Here is an 8,187-nt window from a genome sequence, read left to right as displayed (position 1 = left end):
TTTCTCCAGAGCCCCCCCGCTGCTTCTCCCACTCTTTGAACCTCCCCGCTGTCACTCCGCGGCTGGAAGTGCTGATTGGAGCAGGCTTTGATTAGCAGCAGCTGCTAATTACCCGCTAAGCCCAGCCTGCAGAGCCGCGGGCGGTGATTAGCGCGGGTTTAATGACCTTTGTCCCTCTTGTTGTCGTCTGAGGGTCCTGAGGTGGGGTCAGAGCGCCAAGAAAGGGCAGGAAAAGGGAGAGCAGATTCCCAGACCTTGTAATTGACTCTTCTAATCGCTTCCCGCCGCCACACACAGCACGGGGCTGGGCTGATTCTGAGATAAGGGTTAGAGATCTGCAGCTCAGGGCTCTGTGTGGCCTCAGGGCTCGTCTTAGCCTTGGATTTGGCAGCTTTCTCAAGGAAAAAGATGCTGGAAAATCTCTTCTGCCTGCCCCACACCCTGTCTGGCAGCAGGGCCTTTATTTCCATAGTCTATTTTTCTTCCTCATCCTGCTTCCTGGGAATGGTTTTTAGTTATGACCAGCCAGAGATGAATTTAAATCCTGGGAAGGGGGAAAGAAAAGAAAAAAGAAAAAAAAAAAAAAAAGGGGGCCACCCCCTGTCACCTCAAGGCTGCCAGCCACTGTCACCTCCTTGGACATCAATTATTCGCCTTGGACTGATGAATTCCAGCTTTGTTCCCTAGATTTGCAGATAAACTGACCCTATCCCTGCAGGGAAGGCAGCTTTAACATCATATTTCAATGTGGGGAGCATCAAGATGAGGGAATTTTGGACTTGAAGGATTTTAAAGATCCAAGCAATATTTTTCTTTATATATATATATGTTCTAGAAAATCTATTTTCCCTGCCCTTGTTCCCATTCAGAAATGTGTGGTTGCTTGGCTTCACACCCCCATCCTGCTTTTTTTAAAGGCAGGAAAAAAGGAGAGTTAAGAGCTCCCTATTTATCTTCCTAAAATATCCTGAGAGGGTCTCAATTGTCCTGGATTTTTCACAGAAATTCTGGGTTGTCCACATTGGAGAAATCTGGTCTTTGAAATAGGAAAACTTCAGTGGAAAAAGTCGTTTTCTCTGGACACATTTAATTCCAAACAGAAATAAAACATTTTGGCTGTGCAATGTCAGTGGGAAAATCTCATTGTGATTTTTTTCCCCCCTTTCTGCAGTGCAAGAAGTCAAATCTAAGTTGTCAGAACTAAAAAAGTGTCCTGCAGAATAATTTAAGTTTTCCCAGTGCTGTTTAGCCCTGCTGGGGATAATGGGGAGAAGGGAGTGGGGTGGGAATGGGGGGAGCAGAGTCCTGACCCGGGGATGGGGCACCTCAAGGAGAAACAGGACAGTGGAAAATGAACCCAGGGCTCTCCCCAAAACAAGGTTTGAGAAGCACAGGGAGCGTGGAACACCTTGGAAATGGCTTTTCCTGTGATTTTTTTCCTTTAATTGATCAGAGCACTATTTTTACCCAGTTCAGATGCACTCAGGGCTGCTCTCTGGGGAGGATGAGGATTCTGTCCTTGCTGATTCATTCAGCCCTGGCTCAGGATCTTTCTGGAAGCATCTCCTGTGCCCAGTGTCGGAGTTGAGACGGAGACAATGCAAAGCAACAAACTTAATTTTCAGAAGGCTTCAGATCTGTTTTTATTATAGCATGCATGATTTTTATACATTCTTCAAACCTCCTAAGTTTACACTTTGGTCAGGAGACAAACAAAGTGCTCATTGGAACAGGCAGTTGCAGGTTTCTCTTATTTCTCCTTTTTTCTTCCTTGGTTTCTGTGTCAATGACCTTGGTAGGGAATTCTCTCAGGGGTGAACATGGATCCTTTTATCAAACTTCTCTCTGGCCCACAGAAGTTGATGTAAAACCTCTTGCACACCCAGGTGTGTGTGACCTGTCTGGAGCTGGCACCCTGAGATTCTCCTTCCTCCTCCTCAGCTCCCAGATATCTCTATAAATCCATTTCTGGCCCTGATCATGGACACTCAGGCTGAGATCTTGTAAAGAGGGCAGGGTTAGATTCGATTTTAGAAAGGCTAGGTTAGACTTTAGGAAGCTTATATTAGATTTTAGGAAGAAATTCCTCCCTGGGAGAGGGGCCCTGTGGCTGCCCCTGGATCCCTGGCAGTGCCCAAGGCCAGGTTGGACAATCTTGGAGCAGCCTGGGATGTGGAAGGTGTCCCTGCCATGGCAGAGGTGGGATGGGATGAGCTTTAAGGTCCTTCCAACCCAAAAGCTGGCCCAAAGATGGAGTCTGAGTGCAGAACTGCTCTGAAGACAGACCCTGCCCGGTCAGAAAATGCTCCTGCTGCTGTCACAGGTTGGGAAGCAGCACGAGAGCAGCTGTTTCTCATTAGGTGCCTGTTTGCAGTGCTGTGGGGCTCCAAAAGCAGCAGGTCTCTCTGTGAGCTGCTGCAGGACCCGGGGCACAGCCGGGCTCGCCGAGGCTCAGCTCGGGAAGCATCTCTTGATCTCTGCTGAAACACGTCCTTGCCTCGTGCTCCTGCTGCTTTCTGGGCTTGTCCCTGTGCTGGGCTCTGCCTCAGGCCAGCAGGACACAAGTGTCTGATTGGGCTGAGCCCTGTGGGGCTGCAGGAGTCCTTTAATGCTCTCTGCATCTGGTCCTGCAGGCAGGAGCTGGGGATGGCAAGGGAAAGCTCCATCCCTGCCAGGGACACAGAAGGGTTCAGGAGGGGGGACCTTTAAAGGCCTCTGGTCCACCCCTGCCATGGCAGGGACACCTTCCTCTGTCCCAGGCTGCTCCAAGATTGTCCAACCTGGCCTTGGGCACGGCCAGGGATCCAGGGACAGCCACAGGGCCCCTCTCCCAGTGAGGAGTTTCTTCCTAAAATCTAATATAAGCTTCCTAAAGTCTAACCTAACCTTCCTAAAATCGAATCTAACCCTGCCCTCTTTACAAGATCTCAGCCTGAGTGTCCATGATCACAGCCAGAAATGGATTTATAGAGATATCCAGGAGCTGAGGAGGAGGAAGGAGAATCTCAGGGTCCCAACTCCAGACAGGTCACATACACCTGTGCCAGGGCCTGCCCACCCTGCCAGGGAACAATTCTTAATTCCCAGTATACCATCCAGCCCTGCCCTCTGGCAGTGGGTGCTGTGGCCCCCAGGGCTGGGTGCTCCAGGTGGGTTCCAGGAAGAACACCAGAGGATTCCCAGCTCCTGCAAGCCCCCGCTGCTGGCCAGGCTCCCAGTCCCTCCTGCACAGTCCCATTTTCCTGCTCAGATGTTTTCCTGACCAGATTTCCTCATGTCCATCTCCAAAAAACTCAGTCCTGGGATCAGAGTGATGCCAGGGCAGGTGAGGTGAGTGCTGGGGGTGGGGAACACGGAGCTGGATCTTGGCAGCTCCGAGCAAAGACAATTTTAGCTCCTTGCTGAGTCTGCAAAGCCCAGGGCTGCATCCCAAAGAGCTTTATTTGAGTGGCTGCAGTGGAAACCTTTTTCCTCTGAAAGCTGTGGCTGTGCTGGGCTGCTCAGGGGGGGAATTATTGATGGAATAAGGGGATGTGATGCCTGGGAGGAAGGATACCTATTGTTCTGGCTGGGATGAAAGGCTGCTGCTGCTGAGTCAGTGGTGGGAGGCAGGAAAGCAGGGGCAGGATATGGAGAGCAGATGCATCCGTCCCTGAGGGGCTGAAAGCTCTGCTGAACCCCTGAGTGTGCCCCCAGTGCTCTGCTCTGCCTTACCTGCTCTAATGTTGGCATTCAGCTCCAAATCTCCTCCCACCCCCCAGTAAATCCCAGCCCTCCCCTGGCCCGGGCTGCGCTGGAGCTGGGCACTCCTCAGAACCTTTTTACTGCTCGAGCTCTTCTTTCAATCTTGAAACAGCTTCAAGCAAATCCAAAGGAATCCCCTTTTTTATCACCTTGCAGACTGGTAAAACATTCAGATGTCCCCTGGTGAGTGTGTCCCAGACCAAAACACTGTAAAAGAAGCGTGGGGAGAGCCTCGGTGCTGCCTTGGGGAGCATTTATATTGCAGAGAGCTCAAATCGCCTGGGAAATAGAGCCTTGGGGAGCATTTATATTGCAGAGATCTCAAATCTGCCTGGGAAATGCCTGGGAGCATCAGTGCGATGAGCTTTGCTCATGCCCTGGGCACACACCCCCATCCAGGGACAGGAAGGATGAAGGATCACATTTCCCCTGAGGTCTGCTGCTGAGAAATGGCCTGAAGCAGTTAATTCTCTTTTGTGGGGAGGTTGTTTGCCCGGATCTAAAGAGGGGGATGAGCCCCACTCCGGGCAGGGAGGTCAGAGGGCTCTCAGAGGGTACAGCTGGAGTCCTGATGACTCCAGGATAAAAACTGCTCCTGCTTGGAGCAAATATTTTAGGAATGTCCTTCTCTATTTTCATCTTTTTTTTTTTTTTTTTTTTTTTCTTTTTTTTTTTTTATTTTTTTTTTTGTCTGCTGAGAACTTGAAGAAAAGCTTGAACAGGACAAGAGGATGGATTTTGAATGTGCAGTGGAATATTCTGAACTTCCCAGCTGACACAGATAAGACAAGAGTGACAAATCTGTGGGGGAAAGTTGACAATATCCTTTTGCTTTTAGGGAGAAAAATGTTTCAAAGAGGATGTGAGCTATGACAAAAGGAGGCCATTTCCCCTTGTCCACCCTTCCCACAGGAGGTGCAAATGTCACCCCAGCACGGAGGAGATTAGGCTGGGTTCATCTTTGAGTGTCCTTGAGCTTCTCTGGGCAGCTGTGCCAGGGCCCCACCGCCCTCCCAGGGAAGAATTTCTCCCCAAAATCCCCTTCCAGCTGCCCTGCCATCTCCGGGGACATCCTTAACTGGATCAGATCTCCCAGAGCCCCACTGCTCAGCTCTGCCATGCTCCTCGCTCCCCTTTCAAAGAGGATTTAACCCCTTTTGTGTGGTTTTCCCCCTCCCACCCATCACAGCAGCTGTTCCTCCTGTCCTGCAGGAGCTGCCATGGACAGGCAGGAAACTCAATCTGCCCGGCTGGGGAGGGGGAGGCAGAGGAGAAGCAGCAGCAGTGAGAGCAGCAGGGAACAGCTGCTGGACATGGATGGGATGCAGCTGGGTGTGGGGGGCAGCAGGAGCCTGGGCTGGGTGCAAAGAGAGCTACAGAGGAAGAGAGGGATGCTCTGGAGCTGGATCCCCAAGGATGGAGACTTGGGGCAGCACAAGGGGCATTTCACTGAGAGGAGAAGGCTTGAAAGCAGCAATTTCAGGTTTGCCTGCAGAGCTGCACCTTCATCTGAGGGACAGCCCACAGCAGCCCCATGGCTGTGCAAAGCCTGCTGAGCTCCAGAGAACCTTCTCCAAGCCCAGAGACTTTTTGACCCTAAAAAATGCAGCAATTTGCACCCCAGTCCACAGGCTGTGCACCCCTGCAGGGCTGCGTTCCTGCACTCCATCTCCTCCTGGATTTCCTGGGAAGCTCAGTGGGTGTCAGCACCAGAACTCTTTTCCCTCTTCCCAAGCTGTGATGCTGTGCCAGAATCCTCCATTCCAACCACACATTTATTCCACATGTGGTTAAAAGGGAGGAGGGGACAGGCCATAAATATTCTTTCCCAGTGCTGTTGCCTGAGCCTGGGAATACCCAAAGGAGTGGAATGGCCCCCGTGGGGTTGGCTCTGTGGGACAGGCCTGTGCAGCCCCAGGGGGCTCTTTCATCACCCCAAATGTGTCTTTAGCCCTGGGTGAGCAAATCCTCCCCTGGCAGGCAAAGTTTTGGGGAGCAGAGAGCACCTGGCCTCGCTCCTGCCACTGCCCATATTTTCATATTTCCACTTTCCTCCCTGGCTCTGTGCACGCTCAGGGACATGGGTGTAGAACAAACCCTGCCATTTTGTGATGAAACAGCCATTTCCTTCACATTTTTCCTACATTACCCACGAAATTCGGATGTTACTGAGTGTAAGTTTGGAAACCTCCTGAGTCTGCAGCCACTCCAGGCACAGACCTGCAACAGTGACCCCTCAGCAGTCGTGGCTGGTCTGATTCAACCTTCTGCTTGGCCCTGGAGGTTAATGTGGCTCTGCATGTCCCCTGCTGTCCCCACGGCGTGGGCCTGCTCCCTGCTACCAGATGCATTCTTTGCTTCCAACATATGGCCTCAATTACCGTCCTCTCCCTGGATTTCCTGCCTCTCTGGCTTTCCTGAAACTCATCCCCTCCTCCTGGCAGCCTGAACTCCTGCAGTGAGATGCTTTGCAAGGTCTCACATTCCTCCCTGCCTCCCTGCCTCCCTCCTGCTGCTCTGCTGCCTCCAGCCAGGGGTGCTGGTGCAGGGCAGGCACAGAGGGGGCTCAGAGCCCCAGGCGCTGTCTGAGCCCAGGAGCCCGAGGCCAGACTGCCCAGCCCAGCGTCCTGCAGGGCTTTCTCCAGAGCCCCCCTCCCTCAGCACCATCCCACACCACCCTGCAGTTTTCAGGGGTTTTTGTGCTTGATTTGCGAGGCTCAGGCTTCTTTTTGTTGCCGTCCCCTGCTGCGGCCGGGGGCTTTCCAAGCCTCTGCCCTTTGAAAGGAGCATCAAACCACTCTGGGTTTCCCCTGGGCACTGCTTGGCCTCGTTCCTGGGCACTTACCCCTGCAGAAAAGCCATGTGCCCGTGTCTTCTGCCTCTCAAAGCTTTGGAGGAGGGGAGAGAGCTCTGTCAGTGGCTCTTTGTGGGAAATTGATTTGTAGAAAACCCTCAAAACTTGACAGAAGGCTCACACAGTGTGTATCTGTACGCAAACCTTGAGATAAGAAATGCTGACTTTGAAACGCCACAGAACAGGACAGACATTGTTGAGAGAGAAATGGAAATAGAAACAAGTTTCAAAGGATGGCCTTGTAAAAAAGACTAGACACTTGAGGGAAATAGAACTGTGAAAGATGCATTGTATTAGGACCCACCAGGGGCAATTTTAGATTATTGGCTTTAAGGCATTTACAGCATGGTGTGGCAAAAGCTGATGGGCCAAGAAACACTGATAGTGCATTGTAGTTAAGAAATAATAGGCTTCTGATTGTGACGGTGTGAATTATAACATCTGTATTGGCTCACCCTTCTCATGAGACTGAAAATGGAATAGAAGTTTCTAAAACACCTCTCGGTTGCCCAACTCTGGGTCAGGAAAAGGCTTAATCCAATCCAACAGCTCTTCAGCCCCTTCCTGCTGCTGGGGGGAGCCCCAGGCCCTGCAGATCCTGAGCAATCTGAGTTTATTGAGGGCTCAGGGGGAGCTGGGAACGGTTCAGTCCCACAAACGAGGCAGTTAATGATTCCCATCCCCTCGCTGGCACGTTTCAGCCTTTGGAAGGGGGTCTGGCCAGCAGCTGTGCCAGCAATTGTAGCTCCAAAAGAGCATTTTCTTTCTGTGTCAGCTTTCATCCCTGGCCCCTCTGCATTCCCCTGGTGCCTGCAGATGCCGGAGTTTCCAGGGCTCCTGCTGCTCCAAGCCCCTGTGACTCTTCCCTCCCACCCAGCGATGGAGTTGTGGGATGGGGAGGGATGAAGAAGGCACTGCTGGCCCCGTGTTTGCTTCCTCTTCCTGTCCCGTCCTTCCCTAAGCGTGGGAGAGGCTTTTTCCCGGGCTAAAAAACGGCTCAGCAGCATTTGGGAATGGCAGGAAAAGCTGAGAGCTGCACCTCTGAAAGCAGCAGTGCAGGGGAGCAGTTTGGGATGCAGTGGGGGATAACAACGTCCACAGCTGAGCAACCACAGCCAAGTTCAGCTGCAGCAGCCCCCTTGAATAATAAGGTTTATATGTTGTATATATATTAATTTTATCTATATTAAATACTGTAAATGAAATATTTTTACAATATATAAATAATTTATTTTTACGATATAAAATATTCTAAATACAATATATTTTATATATGATATATATTTTATATAATATATGGTATTATATATGTTTACAATATATAAATATTGTAAATCTTTTAAAAACTACTATAATAAGCCTGGACACTGGTTTCTGATTTTCTGGTTGAGCAATGCCAGCAGGAGCATCATTGATGGAGGCACCATCCCTGGAAGTGTTCAAAAAGTGGCATTTAAGGACGTGGTTTAGAGATGAGCACAGTGGTGCTGTGAATTTGATGATGTTAAAGTTGTCCTTTCCACGCTTAATGATTCTGTGATCCCCTGAAATCCCCTGAAATTCCTCCTCACCTTCTCCTGGAGCCTCTT

The sequence above is a fragment of the Onychostruthus taczanowskii genome, unplaced genomic scaffold (assembly GCF_017590055.1).
Source record: "Onychostruthus taczanowskii isolate IOZ18803 unplaced genomic scaffold, ASM1759005v1 scaffold107, whole genome shotgun sequence".
NCBI classification, from domain to species: domain Eukaryota; kingdom Metazoa; phylum Chordata; class Aves; order Passeriformes; family Passeridae; genus Onychostruthus; species Onychostruthus taczanowskii.
This window is presented reverse-complemented; position numbering follows the sequence as displayed.